Genomic DNA, 17,339 nt, shown 5'->3' on the forward strand with positions numbered 1-17,339 from the left:
TGTTTTACAACGCGTATCTCTATGATATTTATGTTGTATTTATGAACGCAAGATTTATAAACTAAACCGTTTGACAGAATACTATTTGAAAAATCGTATTAACGTCAATGTATCAAAGTGTTTGCTTATTTCTTTTTCGCGAGGTAGACATCCAATCCCACATCATTATATATTAAAAAACCAACCTGTTCAGAGAGTTGATACCGTACGTGATCTGGGTGTTATTCTTGATAGCAAACTTACATTTGAGAATCACTTCGATGACATACTGACCCGTGCACATAAAAACCTTGGTTTTGTACTTCGTACATGTCAGGTATTTAAAGATATTGCGTGTATTAAAATGGTCTCCTTGCTCATGTTCGCAGTTTGCTCGAGTATGCCTCTTCTGTTTGGTCTCCACAACATGTCACAAATAAAGAAAAGTTTGAGAAAATTCTATGGACATTTCTTAGACATCTTAACTGGAGATGCAGGTATACCGATCTCAATTATATGTCTTCCTGCAAAAAAACACCACTTGCTTACTTTAGAAGATCGCCGTCTACTGTTGGACATGGGGGTGCTTCATGACATACTCAATGGACGCCTTGATAGTCCGGCTCTTTTGTCGGAGTTATCATTAAATGTCCCCGGCTACCGCACCCGTCACACGTCGAGCTCTCTATTTCATGTGCCAGCAGTTCGTACGAACTATGCCCAGAACTCTCCACTTATACGTTTTGCTGGTGAATATAATTTGAACTTTCCCCTTATTGATCTATTTGATTGTAAAAAAATAACATTTAAAATGCGCGTCTTAAAACATACTTTTTTGTCTTATACTTAGTTTAAATAATGAAGTCTTATTTTATCTTATTTTATTTAATTTTATAAAATTTTATCTCTAATTCTTAATATTTTATATATATTTATATTTTCGACACCCTCATTCCAATATAACACCAACTCACCCACCCTCTCACTCACTTACACTCACACAAACACACTAGTATGTATTGTACGTGTATTTAATGTATTTCTGTGGATATCTGTCATTGGTTTTATTCTCTGTATATTTTATTTGTTATATTTTTGTTACATGTATTACTGTTGATATCCCCAATAATAAATAAATAAAAAAAGAAGCTCGTGTAGTTTTGAAACCGGTCGGTTGAAAAAATAAGAAAGAAGTGCTTAAAAACAAAGGTATTTTATATTTCCTTTATTATACCTAAATTTACGCAATATAATCTGCTTTCTTAAAATTATGAAATTCGGTAATATGATCATGACTTCAAAATATTATCTGATGGGGATAATGTTTATCAACAGTCACAAGATTGTCTAATGATTCAGTTACTTGCAAACATTTATTAAAGCCAAGAACAAGGTAAAAGTCACCTAATTACAGTTTTTCCTGAGATCAAATTGTTTTGGCTTGCTAAAAATACTGAGTCATATTAGAGCGTTTGGACGGGGAGATGTGATATTTATACCGATAACCACTCAATTTCCTCTTAATTTTATACTGGTACTTTTATTTCTGTCCGATTTATTTATCAAAGAGTTGGTAAAACTTTATAAGTTACAACATTTAAGTTTGTAAGTGAAAATTCTTTATGGAAGTTCATTGTAATCTTTATATATATATAATTTCTCTGTACGTGTGATGTAACCTAAACGGATTAACCGATTTACGTGCGGTTTTCAGAGAAACATAGATCTTTGCGCTGTGCGTGTACGTAGATATTAAAATCTCCAATCAAATATGTAAAAAATAAGTTAGGAGCATAACTGTTTGATTCATGGATCTACCAAGGTTGCATTTGAGGAGAATGCATTTACAAAAAATGGAAAGATGTTGTTTTTTTGTGTATAAATAAAGTTTGTTTTTGAATGTTTACAAACAGCATTTGTTTTTTGTGGATCTCAATCAGATTCTTTTCTTAAATTCCTTATAAATTCTACCCATTGGTTTCTTTTTATTGGATTTTTGGTAACACTAAAATAATATTATTCAATACATTTTTAAAATCGTAATCCTACATAAGTTCACCCTTTTGTTGGTGAGACGACCGGAGTTTGACGTTTGCAAAAATAATGCCATATTTGAACAAATATTTATTTCATGTTTTGGAATTCAAATATAAACAAGTACCTAGGTACCTACTTAAATAAAATATTTTAATATTATCAATGTTAAGTTTTGGAATTAAATCACAAACAAGTATTTAGGTACCTGCTTATCAATGAAAAGTCTTTTTCCAAGCTAATAACAGGGAAGCCAACGTTCTGGCAGGACAACGTCTGTTTATTATATAAATAAAAGACGAGTGATACTTAAATCCACAAATTTGTGGATTAAAATTATAAATTTATAATTTAAAAAAATAATAAGTAAATCGAGTGCTATTATTATGCGGTTAATATATTTTTAAAAATTATTCTGTTCTAAAATGATGCAGAGTCACAACACTCCTATGAATGAATTTTGTGTTGTAATTAAATCGATGCGATGTACTAATGTAAGTTTTGCATAAAAATAAGTATGTTATCAGACAGAGAACCGAATGAGTGATAAAATATCAGTTCTTGAAAAATTACTTAAACACGGTTTTTCAGGGCCAGACCGCGAAACTTCAAAGGAATATTCCTCACGGTAAGCTTTAAAAAAATCCTGACAATATTTTTTCAAAAAGACATTTATAAAAAATAAAAAAAAAATCATCTCAAAATGTAGTAAATCCTTGATTTCTCGGACAAGCAGTCCCTCCACAAACCCCTACTCCTCTCCTACCCAGCCGCTTCCCTTGTCCGCGTCTGGTGCGTATCGCTTTGTTGGTCAAATATGTTTGTATCTCTTTTTTTTGTTGAGGAGGGGTAGGGGTTTACGAAAGGTATGCTCATCCGAGAAATTGAAGATTTACTCCATTTTAAGAATATATATATTTTTTTTAATTACTGAAAAAAAATGATAAGAATTTTTTTAAAAGCTTTCTTTGAGGAATATTCCTCCGTAGTTTTGCGGTCTGACCCATAAAAACCGTGTATATCATCGTGTCTCCAATGAAGCGGTTTGGAGTATTACGAACAAAGAGAGGGAGTTACTGACCACTGTCAAAAGAAGAAAAGCCTCATACCGTGGTCACATCTTCCGCAATGAGAATTATGCCCTTCTCCAAATTATTATGGAAGAAAGATATAGAGCAGGCGTGGTACGAGATGGAAAAGAGCATCACGGCTCAGAAATTTCAGACAGTGGATCGGTGTGCCGGATGCAGCAGCGCTGATTAGACTGGCCTAGGATCGTGGAGAATTTAGAAAGATGGTCGCCAACCTCTGGTAGGAGCGGCAAAATAAGAAGAAAATATTATTTGTAATATAATCATACCCCTATCGCACCCAATGGTGCATAGAGCGCTAAATTAGGTAACCAAACGCATTGTACATTGATTATCTGCGACACGGGGTAAGGTGATCAGTCTAACGCACTGACAGCAAATGGAGAAATGATGAATTATATAAACGTGTAAGTGTACGTATTTTAAAATTTAATTTGAAATAAATTAGCAGTTTACTTAAAGTTTTTGGAGTTTCCTATAAAAAAACATTGAATTAGGTAAAAAAATATTGGTAAGACTTCATCTTAGATAACCATTGCTTAAATGGTTCTAAATTGTCTGTACTATCTTTGCCTCAAAGCCTTGAACCCATTTTCCAATCGCCCGTGTATATTGTCGGTCGGCGTGCATTACCGTCAATCTACTAAATTAACTTTTTCCAGAAGACGGTAAAAACTGACCCTAAAATCCGCGGTATTGATACTTTTCAGAAAGCTCGCCTGTTTTTGGTCCCAGGCCAATCGTTTGATTAGGGGACATCCAATATGAGTTAAAAATATAATTTTTGCCAAAAATTGTATTATAGATTAGCGCACGCCGGCCGACGGTATTATAAATTAGTCCAATTAGAGGCTTCCTCGTAATAAGTAACGTAAATTCTCACAAAAATATAACATATAATCTAAAATAAGTAATAAAATTGAACATATAAATATGTAAATAATATTGGTATTATTATAAATACACGTATTATTATAATTGCACTCTTTATTTCTACCATGCTTATCTCACAATAGGTCATGTGAGATAAGCAGAAATAAAGAGTGCGCTGAAAAGTAGTAAAAACGGATAATCCGTTGGGTATGATAAGGTCGCTGTGGAATATCTGAAGAGAGGTGGCCAGATCGTGGACACATGGCTGCACAGACTTTTCAATCTCTGCCTAAAGGAAGGATATACGCCTTTGGATTGGAGGAGGGCAGTTGTCGTGCCTTTATATAAGGGAAAGGGATCTCGTGCGGAATGTGGAAACTATTGGGCCATCAGTCTTCTGAGTTCTGTCGGTAAACTGTATGGGAAAATCATAATCGAGAAAGTAAGAAGGGTGACGAAAGACAAAGTGTGGGACGTGCAAGGAGCCTTTATGAGTGAACGTGGATGCACGGATCAAATTTTTGCATTGCGAATGCTAACGGGGAAGTTTTTGGCAAAAAGTCAAAAACTATTCTGCGCATTTGTCGATTTGCAAAAAGCGTATGATAAAGTAGAAATAATGAAATTGTGGGGCGTGTTGGAAAAGTATGGAGTAAAAAATAAATTTATACGTGCAGTATCGTCTCTCTATGAGGAGAGTTCAGCGTGTATAAGAGTTAATGGGGGATTTACATCTTGGTTTGCGATCTCAAAAGGCGTGAAACAGGGATGTGTAATGTCACCATGGTTGTTTAATCTATACATGGACAACTGAATGAAAGAGAGTAAGCTGCTTGTTGTATGCTGATGATGCAGTTTTGTTAGCAAGCAGCAAGGCTGATTTGCCGCAAAAAGTCTATAGAATTTATGATGTATGCCTGGAGAGCGAATTGGCGATGAACGAAAGTAAGTCAAAAGTGATGGTATTTGAAAGGGATAGTGAGGTTACTGACTGCATAATAAATGTAAACAACGAATGTCTCAAGCAAGTAGAAGAATTTATGTATCTGGAAAGCATGTTTTCAAGAGATGGAAGAGTAGAAAAATATGTTGAAAGAAGAGTGAATGCGGGCAACAAAATGAACGGAGCACTAAGCACAGTAATTGCTAATAAAAATATGTCAATCGAAGCTAAACTGGCAGTGCACAACGGAGTTTTAGTCCCAACACTAATGTATGGAAGTGAAACATGGAACTGGCAGAGGAAGGATGGAAGCCGAGTAAATGCGGTTGAAATGCGATCTCTTAGACGAATGTGTGGGAAATCAATGTATGACAGGGTTACGAATGATGAAATCAAGCGAGAGTGTAAATCTGAGACAAGTATAATTGATAAGATTAAGAAAGGGTCTTTGAGATGGTTTGGTCACGAAGAATGAATGGACGACGAAAGAATGGTAAAACAATGGCGAAAATGAACGGCAACGTTAGACGAGGACGACCAAGGAAGACGTAGCATGATCAGATAAACCAAAATCTTAAGTCTGGTCATCTCAAAAGCAGACAGAACCGAAGGGCATGTATGACAAGATGTATGAATGTGGAAGAGGCTAGGATTGTATGCCAGGATAGACGTGTTTGGCGGTCCATTCTCTCTGCCTACCCCTACGGGGAAATGGCGTGATGGTAGTAGTAGTAGTAGTAATAAATGTGACGCTGAAAAACAAACGTGGCTATATCCACTATAAGTGAAACTTAGTAAGTCAACTTTTTGTCTTAGACCAATTAATATAACCAGTGAGTTCTTCTTGCATTTAAACTGTTTTCTTAGAGGAAGTAAAGAAGAGGTAAATAATGTAAAGAAGAAAAATTTGGACAAGCTCAAAATATTGTTGATAAAGAAGAGGACTTTGTTAAAATTGAATATTATTATATAAAACAATATTAGCAGTCATATTTACCACAAATTTCAAAAAGGACAGTGGATGAAGATAGCCATTTTTGTTTTTTAGCTTCACAAATACTGTCCCCCGTATGAAAGATGCAGTATCTCAGTTAGGTAGGTTTCTGAAAACGTGGTAAAAGAAAATAAGGTTGTCTTTGTTGTAGTTTCAATACTATGCATGTCATCACTATATGACCGTAGCAAAAGAAAGGAAAAAACTGAGAAAATATTAAGATTAATTGGCATATCAAACTTAAAAACTAAATGGAAGATAATTTTTTATGAGTGAAAAATCTAGCTAGTGCAGTTTTGCTTCCCGTATTCCATGGTTCCTGAAGGAACATTGATACGCAAATAAGACTAAAATAAATTTAAAAAAATGTGATTCCGAATCTGCATTTAACAAATGTCGTCAAAAATGCTAGATACTGCACTCTTCGTAAGAACGGCAGATTACGAAAATAAATGAGCCTTGAATACAGAACACCAATATCGGTCGATGATAGCTGATGAAATTCGAACGTTGTTCGCGTACAAAAACCAAGATCTTTATGTAATATCGTGTATTTTCGTTACCAGCAATTGATAATGCAGAATAATTGTGAGCGTTTCTAAAAATATTGACGCTAACACTTGCCAGAAGGCAGGTCCAGGTCCGAATTGTAGACTGGACAGAGATAAATATTTACTGAAACCGGCCTTAAGTGTAAACAGACTCGCGTTGTACCTTATGCAGTATTACGGAAACTAAGTGTACATTGAACATGTTTTAAAAAAGTAAAACAAAGGTTAGTTATGTTTTCTGTCTTTTTCTTCATATTTTCTATATGTTACAGAAAACGATTTGTAAGAAAAAAATACTGTAATAGCTGGGTGCACCCTTTGGGCAACTTTTTTCTTTTTTTCTGGTTTGTTAACAGAGACAGACATTTTTTGTTTTTGATTCAGATTTATGATTTTATTGGCTATAGCTCTCTTATTTTTAAAATGATAGAAATAGCGCACATAAAGTTTTATAATGCTTTTCGAAAAAAAAATGTTTTTAACATAAAAGAAACAATAGATTCAAAAATACGCATACAAAAATGCCACGTAGGTAGGTGGGTATATGAATAAAATAAAAATGAATTATACATATTTTTTTTGTAGGTATAATTCATACAATTCTTCAGAATTGATTGCATGGGACTCCTCTAAAATGGTACAGCAATTTTGGCATAAAAAACTGCCTCCATCTTTTACTCTTCAGAATCTATCCATAGGTACACTAAAAAATTTAAACTATAACTTTGACCTCGAGTTTGAGGTTAGAAATGTAACAAACACATGTTCAAACAAATAAATGTAGTTTCAACCATACGTACCGAGGCGACGACGCTGGGAAGAAAAAAGTTTCCAAGCGACATGTAGCAACTTTACAGAAGAGCCAATAAAAGTTTTCTTTTATTTTAGATAATTAATAAATCTCACACATACGTATTATTTCAGCGTTATTCCTACATCATTTAAATAAAAAAATAAATACAAGATTCTTTTTTAATTAAAAGAATAATAATTGGCACTTCTGTAATGTTGCTACATGTGGCTTGGTAACTTTTTCCTTTCCAGCTTCAATATTTAATATGCAAATTGTGTAAACCAGATTTTTATAAGCTAAAAAAGTAGCGAATATAGCATGAAAGCTTACTTTTTGTTGTAAATGAATTCAATTCATAATAATAAACTCGTTTTATGACTAATGACAAGTTTGACAGAAATATTTTGCCAGCTGATAAATATGTGAACACAATATGACTTTTAAGACTTTTTATCTATAATATTGACAGAGGTATAATTGTCCAAAAGTAGGACTGGTTTCTGTGTGATTTGTTCTGAAATGGTAAACTAAAATTATTTCGAGTATTTCAATCATCTTAATTCAGCATTTTAAAAAATAGAAAACATTTAGATTCTTCTTTTTTTCATTTAACATACTTTCAAATGTCTCTTCGTATATTAATTTTAAAGCCTCGCATAATTTCACAGAAATAATTATTGTGAATAATATTCCGGCGCCCTCTAACACACTCGTCAGAACAGCTGTTCCAATACTTGAAGGTGCTGAATATTTATTTATTTATTTATATTTTAGAAAAATCACATTAGCCAAATTACAAACAAATATTCTATTTAAACACTAAGGATAAATCAAGCAATCGAAGGAGTGCGGTATGGCGGAAGACTTGAGAGGATCTATCGGTCCCTATATAGGCAATGCCAGTTCTAAGGAACCGATATGTTGCGGCAAAAATAATATCACCATTTAGGGTAGTATTTGCAAAAGAGACAACTGAACCTAAAAGAAGCACTTACACACTTCTGATCGAACAATTAGGAGAGGTCTCAGCAAAATGTCCGTACGAGGTTTTCCCAGAGCACGAATTATGTCATACCCAAAACCCTTGTCCTTGTCCTTGCGATTTAATAATGTTGTAGTGCACGAATAATAAAAGAGGCAATTGAAATACACAGACATCCAGATAATATAAACAATGACGACGGGCTTAAATTAAATTCAACATGGTTCCCAGCACTACATATGACAAAAACAAATAGATATGTGCCTACTGCCAGCTGCGACACAGTACAAATTACTAGTACATAAACATAATTATTCTTTCCTACAAAACTAGAAATGTGCCTTCTGCTGACTGTGACACGGTACAAATTACTAGTACATAAACACATACATTTCTTTATAAAACACACAGTTTTCCCTGAAGATGGCTCCTGCAATGGTAGCCGAAACGTCGGATCAAATCCAACATACACGGTATTACCCCAAAAAAGATACACAATATTAGCAAGTTGTTTTTTTGTAAATTTACGATTCATTGTCAATCCACGATTGTGGATTTCTTGTTTATTAATCTTAGGGTGATTGGATATTGTTAGACCTAATAAAAATACAAAAACATTTATGTCATTCAGATAAACAATAACATTTAATAATATTCAACTGTGGGAGAATTATTTATTTAAACATTGTAGTTTAAAAGCTGATGATTTGTTAATTGCTGCATTTATGAACTGCGCTCTCCATCTTCTGTATTTTGAAAATTCTCTATATTAAGTTGTTTTTTTTTTTATTTACTTGCAAGTTTACTGAAATTCCTGCTAAGGTTTTCAGTGAACCAATACAGCTAAAATCTTTAGCCTCTAGGTAAGGAAAATGTTTTTCTTAAACGTTTTCTTAGGCACAGTAAAAATAAGATTTATTTTTTGTAAAAACGTCTCAAAAGGTATAAAACACACAGCTATCGGCAATATATTTACAATTATTCGTCGACCATAAACGCGATAAAAAAGTAACATTTAAGTGGAAAGAAAACACATTTTTTCAGAATAACTAGGAGGCAAATGCGATATCACACGAATTTTTTTTTTTTAAATTGGGATTTGTAAATTCAAATCCTTAAAAAATCGAAGTAAGGTAGTAATAATAAAACTCATAGCCTCATTACTAAATAAAATACAATGTAAACATACTATGGAAACATATTTCATCATATCCTTTTCCGCATTTGATTGTACACAGAGCACTAAATTGATTTATAAAATGAAGCGTATCCCGATCATCTGTTACTTACGAAAAATAACCTGTCAAATAGTAGAGATGCCTAGTCCTTTCAAAAATATTGCAATGATAAACCGTTTAGCTCATCTTTTTAAAATGTTCTTTAACTCTGTTGTAATACATTAATCTTAATAACTCCCTCGGTGGTGAAATTTAATTCTTCTCGACAAAAGTTTTGACAATCTCAAAAGATTGGTAATTCAATTACTGACACTGGCTCAAGAAGTACAAAAAAATAATAATATCAGGCGTTGCCTAGTATGTAGGTGAAATGATTCAGTTAGATGAATCTGACCCGCATCAATAATAAAGGCTTCAACGCTTTAACATCACAATAATCAACGGATGGAGGAATCGATAAAATAGGGATGTTTGAAACAAGCAAAATAGTGAATATTTCACAGTATGTAATATGGCGCCGTGGTGCAGTTGGTTAGACGGCTATCTGTGAAACTGGCGACGCGGGTTCAATTCCCGCCAGTTGCAAGAAAAAAATCCAAGAAAGATTTTTTTCTCAATTGGTCTGGGTGTTGTGATGTATTTTTCATTACCTTCTTCCATATCCCCTCTATCCCACCTGCTGACAAGCCTCAAAATAGAGGCTTAGCGGGTTATTCCTTAAAAAAAAAAAAAAAAAAAAAAAAAAAATGACCACTAAAACCAGCTAATGATAGTTTCTTAAAATCTCCAGACTTTCATCAACAAGATCAATATATTGATGTTGATATAGGCGTAGGGAAATTTTCGGAATAAATTATAAGTCAAATAGCCAAATCGCCTCTTTCCATTCGAAGAACAAATTTTGGATCGTGACGTTATAAAAATACTGTTATTTTCAGGTTTTAGAAAAACAGTATTATGAATCAACAATTTTAAGAAAAAATAAAATGTTTTTTGCGAATTTATGCGCCAAGTATAGGCAATCGGATTAGCACTACTGTCACGCAATTGTTAGATTAGTTTTGAATTTTTCTTCAATGAAGGTATAATTTACACGCTTATTGAAAGTTATTATATTTCTGAATAAACAAAACAACACAAAGAGATAGTTAAGTTTCAACAAATAAATAGATAGTTAGTTACCTGTTCTTAAATAAGTAAGAAGGATTTTAATAATTGACGGTAAAGATTTTTATTTAAGTATTTGTGTCTTTTTAAAGTTGCATTAATGTTGAGTCGTTTGCAGTTATGCATCTCAGAGTAATTTTTTTAGTACTTATTTGAATCATAAGCAAGGTGTATCATAACTTTCGTTAATGTATTAATTAATGTAAAATATTCCTTGTAATATATCGTGGGTATACAAAAAAAAACAGTTAACTACGTTTTTGGCATATTTGAGTTATGAATACCATTAATTTCAAATTTTTATCCTCTATCTACAGGTATAATCGTTTAAATGATATAACTGCCCTTAACTTAGTTTCAGACAATTGTAAAGCGAGCAAAAACTTTTATATATAGCCCTTCTTCTTATTATTATTATTAAAAATTATTTATTTACAGGATGCATTTAATTTTAATACTTTTTTTTTTAAAGAATGTGTCTATCTGCTCCTTCCATGCTAATCGAAGACCTCAAACCTACTTTAAATTTACCAGTGATGGTGAATGTTTTGTACTTCCTTGGTTAAAAGATTGAAGGATCTTGGGCTAACATGTGAGGAGTGCCTCTGTGCGAACTTAGTTCTGTATCCTGGAACTGACAGTACACTATCAGATCTATTACTCATGATTTTTTTTTTCAAAATCCTGTTGCTTTTTATTTCATTTAAATTCTGTGATGTATAAAAATTTGTTTCATAAATAATAAACAATAATTATATAAAAAAAACGAAACCTGATTATTAAAGAACAACCAAACTTTAAAATTCAATTTACGCAAAACTGGTTTTTTGCAATTAGCCGGTTTTCATTGTACACCCACGATATTTTATTTTATTTTTATTAAAAATTTATTGTATTTGATCAAATAAATAATACAGAAGGTACCATTTTTAAGATAATGAATAAATAACTAACTTGTGTTTAATTGAGATTATGTCTGATTTTTAGCAACTTTAAGCGCTTTTAATATTACTGAGAAACCAAAATGTTAATTATGGCATTCTAGTTGTATTTTTGGCAAGCAATTTGAATGTCGGCTATTATATTTTGCAGTATTTTAATATACAACAATATATTTTCGAAAGAAACGTTCATAAAGCCTCTCAAATGAGAATACATTAATGAAAAGGTGAAGGAATAATATTGATTGACACGCAATGTTAGCGTCTATTGCAAAAGTTAATGCGAAGTATTTGTTTCATTTTTCTTTTTGTGGAACTAAAAGTATGAAACGCAAATTGGTTTTTACGTAATTTAAACAAATAATTTAAAGTCATTGTTATATTTCGTTTCAATATTTAAAACTAATTTGATACCTGTCTTTTACTCAAAATAGAAAATGGCTGGTTATTATCCTTACTTACATACTGTAATTAATTGATTTGTGTAATATTACATATTTTTTATTTATTTAAAAAATGAAGAAACATACTTTAAAATCATTTGTTATACTATTTATAAAGGAAAAAAAAGAGAAATAAAAGGCCAATAATTTTGGTTTATTTGTAAAATTGATTTTGTTTTGTTATTACAATAGCTGATGTTTTCTTTTAATATATAAAAGTTAATTACTGTCATAAAACACTAAAAACAAAAATTAAATAGTGTTCGTTATTAAATTATAATAATAAACTATTTATTCGTAAGTAGGAAAAAGTAAGTAAAGAGTGTAAAACTATGCTTATCATGTATATTTTTAAGATACTAAATGTTATAAGTGTTGTGCAACAGAAATCTTTCAGGGGGGTCTTAATCTATCGATCCTGAATTTAGGAAGAGAAGTTTCCAAAGAAGAACCCTAATCGTCCCGAAACATTTCTGCCCTTTAAAATATTTGAAAAACTCGAAAAATTATCGATATGCGTTGTTATTTTATATCACTACCATTTAATAAAATTATGAGTGAATAAAATATTACAATTGCATTTTTATCAACTGGGATCAAATCACTAATGATTATCAAAAAGATTAAATTTTTATAAAAAGCTTGAATGAAAAAATTCAGAGTAAGATACCTTAACCAAATATTACTTATAATAATAAACAAGAGTAACAACTACTGTAATATACGAGTATTATGTAATTTTTAAGATATTTAAAAAATGTGGGGTATTTTTTTTTCGTTTTTCTACGGGATTTTTTTTATTACAATCTGATAAAAATGTTACATTTATTTGATATTATTTTTATGTCTTCAGTTGTTTGTTTATTATTCATTTTCGAACTTCTATTTTATTCAGAGTAATGCTTCGCTGATTAATCAAAACCATTCGCAAAATACATTTTCCGTAATGCGCTTAAACTTTCAGCGCCTGAAAATATTTACTTTTCAGTGTTAAAACAGGACGACAGGAGAGCATTTAAAACGTCGAAATCGACCAGTTATTCTGATTTCAAACAGAAATTTAATCGGTGTTTAAGATCACACTTGTGTTTTTTTAAGTTTTGATTCGCTTAGAAAAATGCGCTAGAAAAACATTAAAAAAATATAAAATAGTATCCAAAATCAAATACGGTGAATAAATTTGATATTAAAAATTAATTGTTTCGCTTTGATTAAAATTATATATAATATGATATACTGACTGGTATCGGAGAACAATAAAAGGCGTAAAATACAAATTTTAAATAAATATTATTAACAAACAACATAATATTTTAATAATATTTGAACTCTGTTAAGCATAGGACATGCTCGACGGATACTCTACCGGTTCTAGAGGGCTTGTCCCCCTTAGATCTGAAGGCCCAGTGACTATCCACAAATATCCACTTAAAAAAAGCGCTTCTCTGTTATTAATGACGTCCGTCTACTCTTAACTAAAGAAATTTCTCAATCGGATTAAAAAAATGTCTTTAAATGCTCTTCTTGATGCTTAGCAATCGTGATGGGAATCTTCACCTTCAAGGAGAGTTACCTTTCCATTTTTTCCTTCAACCCGTCAGCGCTTAAAATATTCTTGGGTTATCCCTGATCGCTGGACTGCGCAGTTTTTATCAGGTCATGGTAATTTATTTGATGACAAATTATATGCTTTTAATATTGTTGATTTCCCTTCGTGCCGCTGCGGATATTCTAATCAATCTTCTGAACACATTCTGTGGTCGTGTCCGTTTTCCTTTCTCTATGATTACCAAATAGAGTTTCTCGCTACTATCCGTGGCCTTGTTATTGGTCCTGTAGGATATACAAATCTGGTGGCTTCCAAAAAGAATTTTAAGGCTTTTAAAAAGTTTTGTAATCATTTTGGCGAATTGATTATGTCCAATCAATTTAATCCCGGTGATTGAAGAATTCACTTTCCTCTTTTCTCAATACAATAAAGTGCATATTATGTACATCTGGATTACCTTCTGTCAGCATAAATATTTAAAGACTACCAAATTACAGAGAGCTCCTTCGGGCAGCTTTTCTCGTTCGCCAACGAGCAAATTTTCCGTGTATGTGGGCACCGCCAAGGAGACTTATGTCTTCAAATGCGGTGTGCGGTATGTGCTGAGAAAGCTGTGTTAAATATGTTTTTTTTTTTTAAATTAAAAATTTAAATTTATTAAAGAAGGTAAACATGAACAGAAAAATAAAATAAAAAATAATGAAACCCACTTAACCGCAAAACCAGCTAGTCAACAGGTTTCTTATTTTTCCTTTACAAAGAAAAACGTTAGAGAAATTATATTAATTTAAAAAGTAATATAAACATTATTATGAACTAAAAGCATACGTATTTTCTACACAAAATTTACAAACACAAATTTTAATAGATGATAGTTAACATAAAATAATAATCAATTTAAATGTAACGTACACTTTTTAAGAAGTATGTACCAAGTTCGGCAAAGTATATTGCTTTGACGAAGAAACTCTTTTTATTTGTTATTATAACATCTCCTTTATTTTTTGTTTACTGATATTTGGTAATCCGGATGACTGAAGTTTGGATAAACAAAGTTCTACTGTATTATGTTTGTTGAAAATATTTGCGAGTTTCCTGAAATTCCGACTTAGATTTTTAGTAAAGCAATAGAGCTAAAAACATTATCCATATGAGTAAAGAAAATTATTTTATTAAATGTTTTATAAGGCATAATAAAAAGAAGATTTATTGTTTGGTTGAACGACTCAAAAAATATAAAACACAACCGAATGTAAATATATTCAGAATAATATTATATTCTATACCTAACCATAAACATCATAAAAAAGTTTGACTCAAACAGAATGTTTTTTTTTACCACTACGAGGGAAATGTGACATCACAAGTAAAATAGAAAAAAAATGTAATTTGAAAATTCAAATCTTTATAAAATCGAAGTACGGTAGAATTTGAAAAAAAACACCCAGCTTCATTGGTGGATAAAATACGAGTATAAATTAAACACACAATAAAAACATCCTACTTCATACCCCTTTTCATATCTGATGGTACCTAAATTGGTTTATCAAATGAAGCGTATCCCGATCATCTTTAACTCACGAAAAGATAATCTATCTTATTGGAAGTATGTACCAGGTTACACAATTATAATGAATTTTGTATGATTTTATATATGTGTTTCAGTTAAAATGTGTTAGGATTGATGATTTTCGTAAATAAACAATTGGAGTGAGAGATATGATAAACACTCATATTTACTATTATTAGGTAAGTAATTATTATTTTTTTATTTATTATAATTTCTTTTTTGCATTAACAATAGGTAAACATTAGTTACAAATACAAAAAAAACATATTACATTTACACAAAAAAATTATTCACAAAAGAATGGCCTGTGTGTGGTATACATTTTATTTTTGATTGAAATAAAGGCTACTGGAAGAAAACAATAGATATTAGAACACAATTTTTTTTGTCACTAAAAATGAAAAAATTATAATAAAAGTATATTTTATTCATTGAAAAAAAAGTTATTTAAATCCGTTTTTTTAATCCATAGTTTTAACAAAAATTTAAATAAAAATATATTCAAATAATTAATATCTATCACACTGTTCACATAAAATGCATTGAACAGTTTTAAGGGTATGAAAAACAAGTGTCTTTGCCCGAGTCTAGATTTACAATAAGGGATTTCAAGTAAACTTTTCAATCTTTGACAAATTAGAACAGGGATGGAGAATACATCAACTAAGGGAATATGTAAGTCTAGGCATTTACAGGGCGTATGACCTGTCAAATCAATCTTTGACTAGATCTATTAATCTTTTTAGGAAATAAATGTTGGCGCGTGAAAACATATTTTAGACATTGCTGGCAACATATTTCTCGTAGCTTCAAAAGTTCAGCTTCCTGAAATAAATGGTTGGAGGGAAAAGTTGAATTTTTTTAAGTATAATTTTAATAATTAGTTTTTATACGGTTTCTAAAGGCTAAGTATAGGCTCCTCCCCATACATTCCATAAGTTTTATCGATGCGATGAAACCGGTCACTGGATATTCCAAATTTGTGGATTAAAGTATCACTCGACTTTTATTTTTATAAGAAATAACAATGAATTTCCATTTTCACCTTCAAACTTAAATACACTAAAATATGTTTTAAAAATGCCTCACATATTGTAGTTTAACAGCCAGAAGTCTGCTGTCAAAATTAAAAACGAACGCTTCTATATAATGCTAATTACCGACGTGTACGAAAAAAAATAGAGGGGTAAAAATATCTTTAAATTCATGTATATTTGAAAAAACACCCGGGCTCGAAGGGTTGGTAACAAAATCGGATGAAAAATCCAGTGTAACGCTTTAGAGTGCATCAACTTCACCCCACATTGTTCACCTAGTCACATCATCCAGTTCCCAAAGCAATGTATTGTATTCTGATGTAATAAATACACATCAAACATCAACACAATTTCTTCTGTCATTTTCAACTGGTGTATTAGCTTCCTCACAACTAATAAGATAGTTATTTTCTATGCACCAAGCTACAGAGCTCATGAACGGTTAAAATTATATTTCTGGTGTAATTTTATAATTGAGTGTTACGAATCATATGTTCTTTGAATCAATCATCATACTCTTATCCGTACCAGATGGTGCATATGACACTGCATTGCTTCACCAAATGTAGCGTTTCTCGATCGTCTGTTGCATGAAGGCGTGGTGCATGTACCGGTCAAGGGACAGTAAAATACTCCAGTAAAAAAAAAAACTTTTTGAACAAATATGCATGCGATTTGATAGGAATCAAACCCAGGATCGTAAATATGGGAGCCGAATGTGCCAACCTATACTACGATGCAAATTTATAACCGCTCAATTTCTTCTTTCAGGATTTTTACCTTAGAGTAGCCATTATATCAAAAACTCCCGTTTACAATTCTGTTTTTATTTATAAATTCTTTATCCCATCTAGATACGGGAAAAATTTAATTAATTAATAATATATTATAATTTCTAATCGTATGACGTAGGATTTTCTAATAAATTATATTCTCAGTATAAAATAATCTAAGAATACAAAGTGTTTGAATCATTTCTTGAAATAAATAGTGATTAAGGGACACGCAAAGTGTAATGACGCTGATGAAACATGCATATATTTAGTATGAATGTCAGACAATTGTAATAAAAGAGCTGTTTGCCACAAAGCATTATACTAGGAAAATGTATCAGGATACATGCACCTACACAAATTATTTCTATCATTATTACACTTGCTTCCATCTTCAAATTGATTTGTTTTGACGTAATTATGGAATCCATAGACATATTT

This window comes from Micrasema longulum, unplaced genomic scaffold, assembly GCF_059751315.1.
Source record: "Micrasema longulum isolate JH-2025_06_02 unplaced genomic scaffold, ASM5975131v1 h1tg000250l, whole genome shotgun sequence".
In the NCBI taxonomy this organism is placed as follows: Eukaryota; Metazoa; Arthropoda; class Insecta; order Trichoptera; family Brachycentridae; genus Micrasema; species Micrasema longulum.